This window comes from Cyanistes caeruleus, chromosome 10 (genome assembly GCF_971803275.1).
Source record: "Cyanistes caeruleus chromosome 10, bCyaCae1.hap1.1, whole genome shotgun sequence".
Taxonomy (NCBI): Eukaryota; Metazoa; Chordata; class Aves; order Passeriformes; family Paridae; genus Cyanistes; species Cyanistes caeruleus.
This window is the reverse complement of record NC_141710.1, coordinates 11,262,701-11,279,915: the sequence shown is the minus strand read 5'-3', so window position 1 is coordinate 11,279,915 and position 17,215 is coordinate 11,262,701. Positions and strand designations below refer to the sequence as shown.

The 17,215-nt window shown below is 37.9% G+C and overlaps 1 long non-coding RNA gene across 2 annotated transcripts in view; it reads right to left on the bottom strand.

Annotated features, from left to right (window-relative positions):
- LOC111933496 (uncharacterized) overlaps positions 1–17,215 on the bottom strand; it is a 458,147-nt gene that overhangs the window by 320,617 nt on the left and 120,315 nt on the right. Inside the window, exons 11-12 of one of the 2 annotated variants that reach the window (XR_015274593.1) lie at positions 9,414–9,512; positions 8,341–8,521 (exon numbers count right to left, since the gene is read on the bottom strand). This is a non-coding gene — a long non-coding RNA (uncharacterized LOC111933496). Of the gene's footprint in view, positions 1–8,340; positions 8,522–9,413; positions 9,513–17,215 lie in introns of those variants that run through there. The other variant, XR_015274594.1, reaches the window with a different exon arrangement.

The window sequence follows — 17,215 nt, the reverse complement described above, 5'->3', positions numbered from 1 at the left end:
TGGTATTTACGCCGTTAAAGAGAGAAAGGATCTCTCGTGGAGCTCTGCAGTGACATTGTGCTCCCCTCCCTGAAGCCCCACAGATGCAATGTGACTCCAATGGCACAGCCATTTCCTTCTCTTCTCAGAAAGTTTGGTCTCAGTGGAAGTGACACTAAGAGAGAGATGTTCCCACTGAAATCATATCTTTGGAGATAGGAGTTTCATGGAATTGATTTACCTATGGCACAGTGAAAACACCAGTCAGAGGAACTTGGGCATACTCACAGTGGCAGTATGTTTTACAAGACCAAGCAATGGAACTGAAATTAAATGCCACATGCTACAAATATTTTACATTTTTTTAAAATTATGAATAGAACCAATCTTACTGCAATAGCAATAATAAAACAAAAGTAGTACGAATGGAGAACTTGTAAATATTGTCATTGCTGACACACAAAAGATGTCTTGGAAAATGAAATCTTAATCTCCTCAAATAAATGGGATCTTAGCTACTGACTTTTATGTGCATGGTATTTCATGCAAAGAGCAGTGAGTGTATATTTTCTTGAGGGTGTGAGAATGACAGCAGTAAAAAATGTTCTCAGTGGCATCTCTTCTGGGCAGTTACAACCCAAATTGAAAGAGCAAGAAAATGAACCACTAACAAGTCTGTAGGTATTACCATTCTGCTGTCTTAAAGAGGATTAGAGTTCTCATATGTTCTAACCAACAATAATTCATTCACACTATTTATTTTCAATTAAACAAATCTAAAGAGAAAAAAGAGAGAGGGGAAGAAAATTTGATGTGCCAATCAGGAAAAATAATGTCTTTTTTCAACCCTTCTGCGTCCACCTAGATACAGATCCGAGAGGAATAGACATGATGTTGTATAAGGCCTTTATGATCCTTTAAATTCTGAGGCCATAAACTCTGGGGCACTTGTAGGTGTTGGTATGCAAGCCCTGTGCCCTCAGCCCGAGTGCCCACAGTGCCAGTGAGTGCCACGGGGCTGTTCCTGTTAACAAGCAGCTCACTGCACGCACTCCTGGCCCACCACATCCCATCCCTCCTTCTGACATGGTGATTTCTAGGATGATAATCACAATCTTCATATTTGTCCATGTGTAAAATTCCTCAGGATCACATTTTCAAAGAGGTTTCAGACTGATTGCTAACATTTCAGCAGCAGCTCTCGTCTGAAGCTCTGCACACACAAAATTCTTTCTGTGTTTGTACAGATCGGGAGATCTTGCATCAATCAAGCAGCAGAGGAGCTCTCTGAACTGTGTGCTCTGGCAGCACCAGTTGTTTGAAGTTCACAAAGGAGCTGTCATGTTCTTTGCTGTTGAGCACTGCCTGGGAATTTATTGTCCTCTAGTTTTTCATGCAAAAGCTTGATAGTGAAACCATCAATACAGAGTGCTGAAAAGACAGATTGAGCAGCACTGGAACAAAGATGACTTTGTTTTTGTGTTTCTCTTTCACCTTTCAATTCTATTACAACCTTTCTACTTATTTTCTTTACTATACTTTAATTTTATTTTTTTTTACATTCAATAAAATGCACTTTTATATTTACATTTTAAAATTTGCATGCTTTCCGATTATTTATTTTATGAGTCCTTGGAAGAATCGCTTATGAAAGGCTTTTGGTAATAATTTTCAATGTTTTACCTTGTTCTTTTTTTATGTCAAAAATACACTTGTACAAAACAGAAATCTGGGTTTTCAAAATAAAACGTATCTGTATTTTGGCAGAAAAATAGAAAGAAGAAACCACAAACAAATGTTTCTTGCATTACTCTAGAGAAGTGTCAGTTTGAGTCCTAGATAACATGATACAGTCACCAAATGATACCTTGTCTGCTGGTCATCAAACAAAAATCTCAAGAAGCCTCTTTGGATTCAGGCCAAAATCATGTGTTCAGAAAGCAAAAAAGCACACTGTGTTTTGTGTGCTTCAAGTACCAAATAAGTTGTACTGTACAAATGCTGGGCTCCCTTCCAAGCCTCCACAGGCTGCAAAACAGAATTGCAAGCCCATGGTAAAACTTCTCTTTCAGTGTGCACCCAAATATATCCTCATTTTTATCCAGCTCTAGATTTAAAGTTTTTTATACCATGATTTTTAACCAGTTATTTTTAAAATAAATTATTTTAATCATAAAATGTGCTACTTTACAAGCTGGACTAAGAGGAGTAATCTTCCAATTCATTCATTCATTCATTCATTCATTCATTCATTCATTCTTTCATTCATTCCCATTCACAAATACCTTTGGATCAAGAGGGAGTGTGACCTCCCAAGGGACAGCTCAGTGCTGCCCAAGGCAATTATTGGTCCTCCCTGGGTGTAACCAAACCAATCCATTTAATGTTAAGTAGCTGTTGAACCTAAGCAGGTACATGATGGTCCTTGTGCCATTCGGTCTCTAAATAGAACAGGAACGCCAATTGTCCGACAGAAAACAGAGCAGAGCAGGGAAAGTGAGTTCCTGTGAACAGCCCTCTCAGGGGTGCAGCTGGGGCTGGCTTTTGTCCCTCCTGTGCCACAGGGCTCAGACTCCAGCAGGACATTGTTGGAGCTATTGGGTGCCTTCCCCTTGTGCCAGGCCCAGAGTCTGTGTGTGAAGGGTTTGATCCCTAATGAGGCTGTGAAAAACAGCCATGGCCAGCCTTCTTCAAAGTGTTAGGTACCTGTATCTCACAGAGGGACATAATGAAATGAACAGCATGGAAAACTGCGTATAAATTCATAGCAAATTCACAAAGTCCGATTCTCTTACTTAATTTCAGCAAATATTGGATTCATGTTTAATTTGCAATTAGGTTGTGAGTTTTATCAATGGGTACACTCTCCCAAGAGGAGACATTCCCCAATAAGGTTGAACAAGATGTGGATTGGAGTGGTGCTGTTTCCTGTTATGTACAATATTTCCTGGTCCCACTACACATCAGTGACACTTTACAGACAGGTCTGACAGTGTATGTGAGCGGTGTCTGAACAAACACAGAGCTGTTTGCACAATAGGCTCTGTTTGAGATGGGATCTACATGTATTGCTTTGGTAACATCAATGAGGACAACTTCCACAAGTAATATATTATACTAAATCCACAGAAAGCCTAAAAAGTCATGTATAAGCAGCCCTGATTCAGCACTACTTCAAACAGAAACAGAATACCAATTAGTGCAGCAGAGATGCAACACAACCAACACTTGAGTCAAAAATATCACAGAAAAACTTCAGTTTCTTCACTTTATAAAATGCTTCTTGTTTCCACCAGCCGATTCTCCTCTCCTTCAGTGCTCCTCAAATAGTGAATTGAGACAGAAGAGAGAAGCTTTAGTTGACTGTAAATGGAAAAAAAAGCTGTACAAATACAAAAAGCATTTAGATCTTTCACAAATGGTTACAAGTTATAGTAGAAGCAAAGGAAATCAGTAATGAAGCAGACAAAATGTAATGAAGCAATAGTTTTAAGTCACTAGTCCCAAGACCAAATCTTCTGCACTCAATGTAACAGATAAATTTTTTTGCCACAGGCTGGAGTTGTTGGTAATGTTAGAAAGTGGTTCTGTGTCAGAGTCTGTTATTAAACCACTGAATAAATACCTCGTTCTACACAGCATTCAGTGTTCTTTAAATTTTAAATATAGTCTTACATATTTGTGGTACTGAGGCATCTGCAGAGTTGCAATAAAATCAGTGGAACTGATAGATAAGTAAGGAATCATTTGCTTGCCATGCTCAGAAGTATCAGAAAATGGCTGAGAAACAATCCATGCTAAATAAAAGGTTTCTTTCCCAGAGACTTTAACATAGCTTGGAAAAATCTTTGTTCATTATTACTAATAGAGAAGAAAGTCACAGAGGTCTGGTAGAAACAAATTGAAAAGTATTTGGCTTCTCTCCTCTGCCTTTCATGCCAGCACCATCTACAAGGCTGTCCCTATAAAATTTCCAGCTACTTTTGCTAGCAGCAGAGATGCTCAGCGTGAAGCTTATCCACATCAAACAGCCTCCTCCAGAGCTTACCAGTCACTCATTTTAATGTGTTTCTGTCTTTCTAATCAGCTTGGTCAATCTCTGGGTTATTTGCATCTCACATGTATATCTACACATTATACTGCTAGTGGTTTATTGAATTTATGAAATTTCTTTACCCTGGTGGACCAGCCAATGAGTTTTCTACTGATAATTTAACTGTGGTAAGAAAGCTTCATCCATCATTTCCTTATTTATCTCTGGAAGCGAAAGCCATAGTCACAGAGTCTTGGGAAAAAAAAAAGGGTTTGTGACCTGACCCCGTGCCTTCAATGAAAACTAATAATGAATTGATAATAACGGGATTTTTCTTAGGAGTATGAGACCTGTCAAAGCATGGTCTGGAAAGAAAGTTCCATTAAATAGCTTGGCAATGATGCAATGTTGGTTGACCTGATTATTCCTCCTTCAGGAGTTATAAATCAATAGCACGTGCCCAGATTCATGAAAAAAGTTAAAATCTCTTTAAAAAATAATGAAAAATATCTTTAAAAATAATGAAAAAATAATTAAATATTATTCAAAGGATTTTTGTTATGTGTTTTCATACATTATTTAATGATTTGATTTATATTAATTCTTATTATCAAACCATGAAGAATTACCATTTCATGTTCTTTGTATTACAGTCTGTACAACTGCATAATGAAAAGGTAGATCTAGAAAGAAACAAATTGTTTTTTCCATCCTCCACAGAAAATAATATCCAGATCCAAATACATGCTATTTTACCTGATTGCAAAAAAAACCCAACAAACTGTAGTTTAAAAAATTTCCTCTGACATTTTTCATCATTAGTTTTCAACGGGCACATTGGGTTTCTGTTTTACATACAGATAAATGTTCACCTCTGTTCAGCAATGAAAAATATCTCCAAAATAATACAAAATGAATCCTCAATGGTACTTTCATGAATCACATGAAACTGTGTGCATAGAACAGTATTTTCTGGGATGTCAGAATCTCATTTTGAATGCAAGACACTGAAGCGGATTCTGTCACACTCCAGCATGAGACTGGTCTTTCAGAAGAACCTCAGCCCTAAACAAGGCAACTACCAAGAAAACAAATATTTTTTTCTGCTCTATCTATAAAAAAATCAAAAAAAGTGAAACTTTTAGCTTGAAGGGCCTCAAGCAGAAAAAGAATCACAATAATATTTTGTAATATTTTGCACAGTCATTCACTGAAGGGTCTATAAAACAGTTGCTCATGTGAGAGAATCAAATGGTAAATGAAACTAAGGTACCTTTGGAGGGCAATGCCAACACAGCTTCCCTGCCTTGGTGACTAACCTTTCTAGACTTCATGTTTCAGATTAATCAGAAAATCTGGAAGTACAGGAATGTAGAATTTGGACAGTGCTTTGACCCCAAACCTTCCTAGTACTGAAGGTGGTGATGTCCTAAGATCCTGATTTAGAGCCAACACAATTTATATCTCTGTCTTGAGATCAGACTTGTTGATTTAACCACACTGTTACTGTTACTGAACTGGTCCAGAACTGATAGATTCCTGTAATTTCCTGTATGAGATACATATTTATTCATCAATAAGTTATATAGAGCTTTGCCTGAGTGAGATGTTATCCTTTCTCCTTAAACAGTTTCCTTCTCCTTCTTGGTGTTTCTCTTGCTCACTCTTATCCCTTTACATTGTTTAATTAAATTAATTTTAAATAAATAAAGGTGTTTTAATTAAATCCCATTAAGAAGAGCAAATACATCCTATCTCATCTCTCCTTTTTTTTTATTGTGTTAAACTAAACAAAGCTTTGCTCGTCCCACAGTACATTTCCCACTCACTTTTCAAACTTGCAGTCTTTTACTGAATGTTAATTTTCCTTCATTTTGTAGGACCAGGAATGAAACTTTTGCAGATAAAAAAGACCATTATTACATTACTTCCACAGCTGTGGGAGCTTCACTGGGCACAACTGAGTAGGAAACAAGGTACACTTTTTGTACAGCAACATTTACCCTACTGAGCATTGGAAAAAAAGGAAGCTGGAAGTGGAAAGAGTGAGATCTGCAATTTGATCACTATCAGGGGAAAACATCTTACAAATAAAGCAGGAGAAGACTATTTATGTTCAAGTAAATGTTTCAAACAAAAGGTGCAACCATTTCCTCAAAAAGTTGCCAAGAGAAATTTTCATCCTTCAGTTCTCCTTGCCCTGCGATCACCTTCTCCTTCCATCTGCAGTGTGACAAATATGTATGAGCACATGTGCAAGTGCTTGCATTTGTCATTGTCTGTGGGCTTTCAGAAAATGCTTTTGCTTAATGCAAGCATTGGATCTTTGTGTAAAGGCAAGACAATGTTTAGTGCTGAGCATTCTGCTGCATTATTTGCATGTTGGATTTTATTCAGAATCACATTTTGTATCTTCCAACATAGCTAACAATTTCAATTCTTTGTTTTGCAAACTAAGTCCACTAAGTCATTATATCATCTTTCTATCAAAACTTCTGTGCTCTCCTACTTGAAACAATCTTGTTTCTCCTAAGCCAGACTTTGCAGCAGCCTTTTAGTTATTTTGGGTGTTCTGATCCCTGATAAAAATCTGTCTTCAAATTCCATGAGTCTCAAAGGCATTAATCCAACCTCACTAACTCCTATGGAACTGCTTTGGGTTTTATTCTGACAATGAAGCATTATTTAAGTCTCTACAGTGCAGTCTGATTAGTTTTGTTCACTTTCTGTAAGCTGCAAAAAAAATCTAAGGTGTTACTGAGCTCAATATTTTAAAACAATACCCAAAACCTATTGTTCTTTTCAGCTAAATCTACTTATTTGAACCCTTTCAAATTATCTGCACCACATAGAATTACAATGAAATTTAAAATCACACTTCTATTTTGGTAACATCTTTGCTAATGTTTATTTTTTTACTAATTTTTTTTTCTCCCTGCAATTGCTTCATTCCAAGTGCTCTGATTAAAAATAATCAAATAAGAAGTAGCAGTTTTGGCTCTAATTGGAAGGGACTGCTTGACACTACAGCTGCTGTGCTGGATGTTGGAGGAAGAAGTTTGAGAGAGGAGGATGTGAGCACAGGTTCAGTTCAGTGTCCCTGCACCACAGTTCCAGTCCTCCAGCCCCACTGTCTGCTCTGAGGCAGCTGGGGGAGGACCTCTGCCACTTCCCAACATCTCCCACCACTCTGTACATGCTCCTAATGCAAGATGCACACCCTTCTGGAACAGCCCTACCTCCTGGGACGTGTGGCTGTGTGCAGCAGAGGGTCAGGGAACACAGAAGGGTACATGGAATATGTTTAGAGGCCATTTACTGTCTGTTAGAATGAAAAAACTCTTGAAGTGGGAGGCCAGATGATGGGATCATAGTGCACAATTGCTTTCTCTGTAGAGCCCAATGAAAAGAAATCTTTCCAGAAAAAAAATAGAGCCATTTTCTTAGGTTACCTGCCAAGTCACAACAGTAAGATATTCATATATCAATGCACAAGGCATCCCATTGAATCAGCTCCTCTGCTAGAAAAATTCAGCCCAAATGACACTGTGGTGGATATGTATCTCTGCTGAAGGAATCTCCAGGTGTGCTCAACACCTTGCCCAGGCTGCACCCTCTGAAGCCATGACAGTTACCATGGCAGCCACGAAAAGAAATGTTGCAGGACCCAGAAAGGTAGTCTGAAATGCCTGAGGAATGTCATTTAGCACACAATAGTAATCTCCTTCAGAATTCAGCCAGGATTTCTCTGCTACAGCCCATTTTTTATTCTTTTTATGGACCTTGAACTAGAAGACAATATTTTCTGTATTTTGTTTGATTGATTTGAATACTTTTTTCCCTTGTCCAGAGGATTCTCACTACCATTTTAAAGGTAAGCAAAACCCTTGCTCTTGATATCACCAGTTACAGGGGAATAAAAAAGTAACCCACTGGTGTTCTCACAGGCTTTCTCTGTGTCTCTGTGTCACACCTCAAACACTACGGGTTTTGAATTGCATTCTGCCGAGACAGAAAGCTTCTATCCTGTCCACAATGTGTATTTGTGAAACTCTGACCCTGCTCTAATCTCAAATGTTCCTTCCTGCACTAATCCTGTTTGCTGTCTCTCGCCTTGCGGTGTCCTTGCACAGGAGGCTCAGGAGAGCCAAGCAAGCACACCTGGCACAGCAGAGAGCTGTTGCATAAGTGCTGAGAGGCTCTGAGGACCAGCAGCTGTTGGTTTTGAAGCTGCTGGAGATCCCTGTGACGCTTAATGTGCACTTTATCAGATGAGCATCCTGAAATGAGGAAGGACAGATGCAGCACAGAAAACTTGATGCTGTAAATGGAAAGATCAAGGCTTTATTGGTAACTCTTCCTATATATTATGTTTAGATGTGGTTCCACATCCTCACCAGCTGTTCTTGTTTGTATAAATTACAAAGTTTTTAATGATAACTCTCACCATTTGTTTGTGCAATGCACAGATCATACAGATGGGCCTTGACTTTGGGAAAGTCTCTGTGACTGCAATTCAAAAACAAAAGTGCACATTTCAAAATGGCATTTCAGCAATTTCTGTCCCTGTTGCATTTTCTCCCAAACTATGAAGGGATTTCGGTGTAGGGACACTGAACACTCTTGAATGATATTTCCCACAGAGAATCCAACCTCACTGATACCCAGCAAATATTGAGCAGGCACAAACACATTCAAATGTGTGGCCTGTTACGCATCCCTGTTTCTGTTGAAGGATTTGTGTTACTCAAGTTGAATGCATCTTATTGCAGGGCTGTCAATCATTCTGGTATTTGCCAGACCGCTTAAATCTCACATCCTGCTTTGTAGTTAGGTATGAAAAAACTGTTCAGAACTGCTCATGTGATGTAGGAGATGAAAAGCAATAATATGCAGCCACATGACTTGCCAGAGCTACGCTGGTATCCTTGCACTACACTGCACTGGCAGAGGAGGATACCAGCTTCCATCTGGGAACATCACACATAGTGCTGGCTTGTGGAAACAGCTCTTTTCTAAGTCACTTAAGTGCTTTTTAATTTCTTGGCAGCAGTGTGTGAAGAATTTTCTGGGTTACAGCTAATTTCATTTCAAGAAAATGCAAACTTCTATTTCAAATAATATGAAAAAAAAGACAAATTATCACCGAGGGAAAATTAAGAGAAAAATAAGCAGCAATAATGGGAGAAACCACAAGCACATGTGCTTGGCTAAGATGTACATACTTTAACTGAAATACATAGCCAGCATTTCAGAAAGTCATTATTTTTTCTTTTGGAGAAAAAAAAAAGGCGAAACAAAATACATGGGAAGTATTCCTTTTTTTCTTATGGAAAACTGTATAGATTGTCAAGAGTTAAATCTTGGGCAAAAGCAATCCTAGGTAAAAGTAAAACATCACCTAACAAGCAGAATCTTCCAGCAGCAGGGAGCAAGTGAGTTGGAGAAGTGGTGAGGAGAGCAGAGGAGAAAACATGAGTCCTGTGCAAGTCAATTCTTCCTACAAAAATAGAAGCAGCAGAAGGAACAAATTAGCAGGGTTTTTTTAGAAACAACACAGAGCAGTTAAAAAGAAGTATGATGTAATTGGGGTCATGGAAATTTGGCTTGTGCAGGAGACTGGCTAAGATACCAAACTGAAAAATAAAAGGAGACTCACAAGAATTGAAAGCAAATTCTGGAAAAAGAAGATTCAATACCTAAACTTCATATTGCAGAGTAGATAATGAACAGAAAACACATTTTCATGCTAATTATAGAGGTTTGGAAGTGAAAGACAGAAGGATTAGATGTTGGGATTCCATAATAACCCCATGTCCTAAAAGGCAAAATATGCTATATCCCATGTACTCAGCCCCAGTGGAACTTCTCTGCAGCCTGCCTGGGAGCACCCACAGCCCATTTGCCCTGCTGGGAATGGAGAGATGAACAAGAGAGAGCAGAAAGCTGCCTGAGATATTACAGAGAATGCTCCTTTGTGATCAGACACCTTGGATCAACCTATGGCTGTTGTATTTGGGGTTTTTTCCATTTCTGTTGAATTCCCTATGGTTTTTAGGACCTGATACAGAGGATATTTTAAAAGTTCTCCTCTTTCAAGATATTAATGGGAAAAATTATTAACTTATTTCTGCAAGGATGATAAGAAGATAGCAGAGGTGTGGGTGAGGAGGTGTTGCCAACTGTCCAGCAATTGCTGAAGGAAATATGTGTAGTGGGACAGCTAATCTCTGACAGATTGCTCATCCAGCATGATGCAAAGAGCCTGCCCCTGGCAGGGATCAATGAACAGCAGAATCTGGCAACACTCTCCTGTTTGCAATACAAATCTGAATTCATGGCTTCAGAAAAGACTGAAATTCCTAAGGGCTGACATTCCAGACACAGTGAAATTGAAAAATATCACTACTGTGATGGGCCAAAGACAGGTAAAAATGCAAGAGTGAGGAGACTGAATCTTGGAAGACCTCTTTGAAGGCTAGAAATGACCTGTCTTAGAAACAAAACTACTCTGAACCTCTGAACTTCTGCATCTTCTGGGCCAAACAATTCTAACATCTGCATAAAGATCCAAATGTCATCTTTGCATGAACTGCTTGAAAGTCTCACACACACCTTTCACTCTATTTTCAGAAACGCCTTCCTTCCATCTTAACTATTAATTACAGTGGATTCATCAGTTACCAACCTCAGGCAGAACATCATTAATCAGCAGCTAAATATGATAGAATAAGGTACCCACAGTGTCTCAGCATCTGCCTTTATTGTCCATGTGTTAAAATCTTTATTAAATATTAATGAAGTTTCTTGAAACTGCTCCTGCAATGAGGCCTTTTCAAAGGAAACACACACCTGATAAAGTGTTTCTGTTCAAGTATTTACAAGTGGCTTTTGCTTCCGCTGTTGAGAATCAGTAAAATAGCTGCAATTTGTGCCACATCTTTCCTCATGCCAGCTACAGCTGATTCCAGCAAAGTATCTAAGCATGCAGCCTGGTATAATTCTTCCAATTAATTAATATAAAGGGAAATTTATACCAGAGAGATAATGAATAAGAAAAAAAAAATCAAAACAAAACAAGCCTCAGGTAAAACTCTACAGACAATTTTATTCTTTCCTTCAGACTCGTCCCTTTTCCTTGAGCTTTGTCCTCTCCCTTGCTTTGATGAGCAGATATGCAGACTTTAGGCTCAGGTTTATACTTAGGTTTATTATTAAGGTACTTTCAGAATACAAACATCCAGTTTTTTCCAGTTCTGTAAAGTATGCTTAAAATTGACTTTCTGGTCATTTCTTCAAAGGTCTCCTTCTGGCTTCAATATCACAAAGCTCTAGACCTTCAAATGTACTTGTCTCCACACTTCTAAAGATCTCCAGAGCATTTCATCCTATTCCCATCCTTTTCATTCTTTAAATTTTTATATTTATAACTGTGTTTAACTATGAACAATCTAGTAAGTACCTTGAAATCCTTGCCTTTATTTAATGTTAATCAAAGATACCACTAAAATAAGTTGCAATAGTTACAATGATTTAGAGAACCTTAGGCACCAAAACAGTTTAAATAAATTGACACAGCACTCAGAAATATGCTAGAGTGATGAATTATTTCTAATCCATTAATATTGCAAACTCATTTTACCATTTCAAGGCCATTTTTATGTGGATTCAGGGCTTATATTCTAATGTTATTTATTTGAAATAGCAAATAGAGGCAAACTCAACTAGTGAACATTTACGCTTCCTTAAGATTCCATTTTTCCACTCTGTCTGCCTGGGCTCTTTAAAGTGCAATATTTTATTATAAAATATTTATAGTCTATCAACCAGCTACTTGGCACACACAAACTATCACACTTACTGATTTAACTGAGAGGTGACATTCTGTAACCATTGAAGTACTAGGTACATATTTTGGAGGGATTATTATGCAATTCTTGTTTGCATAATTTGGCCCTATTTTAAGCCTGGGTATTTAACAATAGTTGGTTGTAATTTTTCAAATATTCATGCAAGAAAACTATTAGTCTGATATAGGTGGACAGGATTTCAGATATGGAAAAATTTGGCTTATTTGGTCTGCTGGAAGTGGGGTTAACTGCCATGTGTATAGAGAGTGGGGATGGTGGGAAGAGAAGGAAAGATAAATACCAAGAAAAAGGGAGAAGTTCTTAGCACCTCTGAAATGAAGAAAGAAAATGACCATTTCTAGAATTCAGGGATGCTAAACATGATGGAAAACATGGAAAACCATGATGTGCCATAAGAGCAGTACCTCTATAGAGTTCAAGACTTTAACCATCTGGTTGGAGTTAGAGTCCTTGGATCATCTTTTGGCAGTGTATTATTGCTCTCCCTCTGGGGCTGAGGGCTCCTGGTTTATCTTTTTATTCCCATGCTCAGCTGTTGCTGGCTTTCACTGGCACATCATTGCTGAGGGTGGAGCTTTATCCTCCCTAAAGTGTGTGCTCAGCATCTGTGAAATCTGGTAGCTCTGCTGTGCAGGACAGTCAGGGAGAGTTGTTTTGTACCTGATGTTCAGAAATGTTAATAAAATAAAGCATGTCTGCTCAAATTCTTAGCGTTGTATGTCCATTTTACTAACAGTTTATTTATTCAATTGGCTCAGTGATTAATACAGCACAAGTAAAAGACCTTTGGAATAATAACTGATGCTCCCAAATGACTACTCTACACAAACTGTATATTTTAATTTGATCTCATTTTTAGTTTAGAAATTAGGGAGCAAGACATTTTAAAATGTTGTGTGTCTGCTAGATTTCTTTTCCCACAATAAGTGGTGTCCATCTGAGTGCAAATTTGAAAGACAGTCTGAAGCTCTTAAACACATTCTGGAAATCAGCAGCTGTACAGGAAAGAAACAAATTAGTGCTCTAACAGAGGGAAAGACAGGATTCAGCCATTATACACTTCTCTTTGGCAGCTGCATGTTAACTGCAGCAAGTGCTATTTCCTGCCAGTGTGATCATCACAGGACACTTGGGAAGGAACTGGGAGAAATGCAGTCAGAAGAGGGGACTTAGGACAAAAAGGACATAAATCCATAGGAAGCCAGACCTCGTTAATTTCCCTCTCTTAACAACTAATTCTTGCATTATAAATGCAAATTTATATATGTGTATACATTTACTACACACATAAATGAGTAGTAAAAATAGAAATTTGCTGAAACATTGAGAGGTGCATATTTTACCTCTTTTTTTTTCCTTCCTTGTTGTTCACAGAACTGAACTTACATGTGTACACCTCCACACCCCATCTCATTCACTAATGAGATCTTGAACCTATTCAGTGAGAGATTTATCAAGGAAAGATTGCATCAGGAAAACCAGCAGGTGAACTGCTTATCAAGAACACTGAGCAGTAAATATTTCTCAGGGTACAAGGATTAAACCACATGGATATTTCCTTTCTGAGAGGGGATATCAGATTTTTGAGATTAATAACAGTAATGAGGAAAAGGACAAAGATGAATTTCAGAAAGGAGGATGTGAGGAACAGGAGAGAGGGAGGAAGGAAGGGAGAGAATGAGGGAAAGAAGGAAAGAGAGGAAAGTGAGAAAGAGAAAGAGCAGAAAGAAAGAAAATAGGATATTGATTAAAAAAAAAAAAGAAAATGAGATTACCACTGACAAAGAAGTGTTTTGGTTTTTCTCTCAATATTTTCTCAAGAAACTCTTAAAAGGTGGGGGGAAGGAAATAATGTGTTTCCTTGTTTAGCTTTGGAACTACTGTTGTCAGGCTCTGGAATGTGGAAGATGGAAAGGGACAGCAGTGCTATGGGCAGGGAAGGTGTGAGGGGAGGGGAGAAGCACATTTTGATAATGAACTTCTAGGCTGGCAGCAAATCATTGTTGCTGGAAATTCAGAATACTATCCAAAATAAGTAAAAAGTATTCTGGGCAACAGATTATTTCAGTATTTGATGGTACCAACAGCTCCTACCAAGATAAAGAAACAAATTGTATTTTTAAACTGAAGTCACAGGATAAGTGTTAAGACTTTAAAGGATCTGTAGTGCAGTCTGAGCTATAAAATGCTGCTGTAACAGTCGGTTGTAAATCTCCTTGACAGTTACGTCTGCAGTTCTAAAACTGAACTACTGAAACAGTGATACAATAATAATAAAGCAATGCAACATAAGTCCTGGATGTACTAGATTTATGAATAGGATATTCTTTCTCGAAAAGGGCAAGGAAATCCCAATTAGCTAGGGAAAAAAGATTAAGAGAATTTTGTCAGTATCACCAATGTGACTATCACAATGAATTATGCATTCCTTAAACTAATCTGATTCTTCAGTAATGCCATGTTAAAAAAAATTTACACTCAAAATTTACACTTTGTTTCTGTATTTTGGTGTAGCAAAGGAGATCACTATTAATATTTCACGGGAACAAGGAAGAAATGGAGAGGAAGAAAAATAGGAAGAGCTGTCTTCAAACAGCCTGATCAATACCAAATATCAATAGGGCTTGTGCATCTGTACCACCAGCTTACCAGAATACAAAGATATTGGTGTAGCACTTTTCTGGCTTGATTTCTTCTGTAGAAAGTTGTTCAGTAGATTTTTAAGAAAGTTTTCCACAGAACCTCAGTATATCAGTAATTAAAATCTTTCTATCACTAAAGAGATGCTTAGAAATCTTGAACCTTAAGAATATTGGATTGAGTCCTATTTACATAGACCTTAATGCTGCATTATGTTTTCGAGCACAGGAACGATCCAATCAATTTAAATTAGATTTAAATCAGATTTAAGTTTAAATTAGGTGCTTGAAGTTAGACAGGGACATAAATATTTTTAATACCTGCCTCTTTTTCTTCATTGATCTAGAGAAACAGACCAAAGCAAAGGAAAATCTGAGTCAGAAATTGTTGATATCATCCTCTTCCTGTAGTCACTTCAGCATCAGACTGCAACTGGGGAAAGCACAATCCTGTGGGCTGCCTTTGAAGGCATCATGAAACTGGGTAATTCCGATTATGGCAAGAGGTTGTGGTTCCACTGAAAGGCCACATGAAGAGTAAATATCTACGGGCCTATCTCATACCATTAAAATTGTATTTGACAGGTCTGAATATACAATTAAATAAAAATTCTTCAATAATTTAGCATAATAATAACTCAGCTTCCACTGTGCTTTGTATAGACATGATGTGGGTAAGAGTAATCCCACAGCTCTATCAGTGCATCTCATTATCAGTTTCTGGCAGCTGCTTCCTCATACTTCATCCTGATAGAGGAGGCAGGCAGCTGGCTCAGAATTCCAATTGTGCTTTGTCTAAGGGCGATTGTACAGTTTGCATCAAACATTTGGTCAAGAAATCTCAGTTCTGATTGATTGCAAAAGTGACAAAGGATTTTAGACTAATCTTGTTCCACTTAGATTAGAAGAGTCTTAGCCGTGTCCTTCAATGGGACAACTCAGATGAAAGAGTATTTGTCTGAGAGGGAGGAGTATAAATCCTTTACTTTTATGGCAAATCTCATTAATTTAGATCAACTTTCCCACTGCACATTAATATAAGAAAATCAGTTAATGGAAAAAAAATACTCATGATGTTTGGTTTCCCAGCATAGCCACGCTCAATGCAGTCAGCATTAGGAGAACTGAATGGCTCAGAGAGACTGGAAATTCAGTGTATTAAATGTAGTCCAGGGAGGTGGGGGAGGACTTTAAACATATACAAGAAAGAGCAGTAACTGGCTAAAAATTTAACAGTGCAGAAACAGGGATGGATACCATCCTGATTGAATAAAATTATGGTTCTGTAAAATCAGTGTGAATCCAATATCATGCCAAGTTTTCTTTGAAGCAGAGAGCAAATTGCAACTCCTGCAGAATTCTACCCTTACTTTCAGGAAAACTCATATGCATGAGCCAACTGTCATTCACCTACTGTCAGCAAGTGACACATTTGGAAATATCCATCAAAACCTGCAGATCAATGTACTTGTCCCCAGTACAGTGAGTAGAAATCTTTCTTTCTCCCCGAGTTCATTCCTCGTGACTGCAGTTGCCCCATGAAACGAAAGTGGATGAGGAGCCACAGTTCTATTTTGGCAGTGACTGATATCACCCATAGTGTTCCAAAATAAAACAAACATAAATATCACCTAGTGCTTGGAGGATATAAATCTCTATCTACATATGGATGTACGAGAGCTGGGGGTGGGGGTTGTTTGTTTTAGGTTTTGTACTTGTGAACAGCAGCCAGCTCATTTCAAAAGCACCACAGCTCTAGCAGGGAACACTACCCCCACTGTATTATCAAGGTTGAAGGAAATGAGAGCTGATGAACAGACAGCCAATGTTTTGCAAGTGGTGATAAGCCATCAACCCAAATGTTTTATTAGTAACTTTTCTCAAATTATTTTCTCCTCTTAGAGGAAAAAATCCTGCACCATACTGTACTGTAGAAAAAGGATAAAAGTTAATTTCAAAACAAACTGTCAAGAGTTGTGGTGCTAAAAGCATCATTTTCACAATAAAATTAAGCTATTTCTCATATGAATTATGTTGCCACAGAAACCAGCAACCATAGGATCTGATTCCATTTTCTGTAGAATAGAATTCATGTAGCCTTGAGTTTAATCAGTAGTGATGGTATTAATTTAAAAGCTGGAAAATAATTTTTTTAAAAAATATTCTGCCATTTTCTGATGGTTAATAATTTCACAGCTGTGAAAACGGACCCTTCTTTTTCAATAGTGTAATTTTGTAATTTGAACTCCACTGCTGTGAACACTCTTGGACATAGTGGCATCTTATTAACTTCACTGGAGTTGCTCATAATTGCAAGCACAGCTGACACATCCAGCAGTAAGATTTTGGAAGGCAAAGCTTTTAGCTTAAGAGACTTCAAAGCAGATTTTATCTTCTTTTATTTGTCAGAAAAAAACCCCTCCAAATATAGCTGCGACACTTCAGAAATTATTGCTAATATGCTTTGGAGAGGAAGACAGGGAGATCACTCGAGGGAGTTCTCCCTCAGCAGCTCCATATTTGCTCCCACACCCTGTAATTTCCACCCTAGGGAAGCTGACAGAGATTGGTTCTACCTCTGAAATTTCCATAAGTACCAAACTAAGTGCTATTAAACTCATGGAAGAGAAATTTGATGTTAAATTGGACTCTCATGCTCTACAAATGGGAAAAATTAGGGGATAAAATGGAAA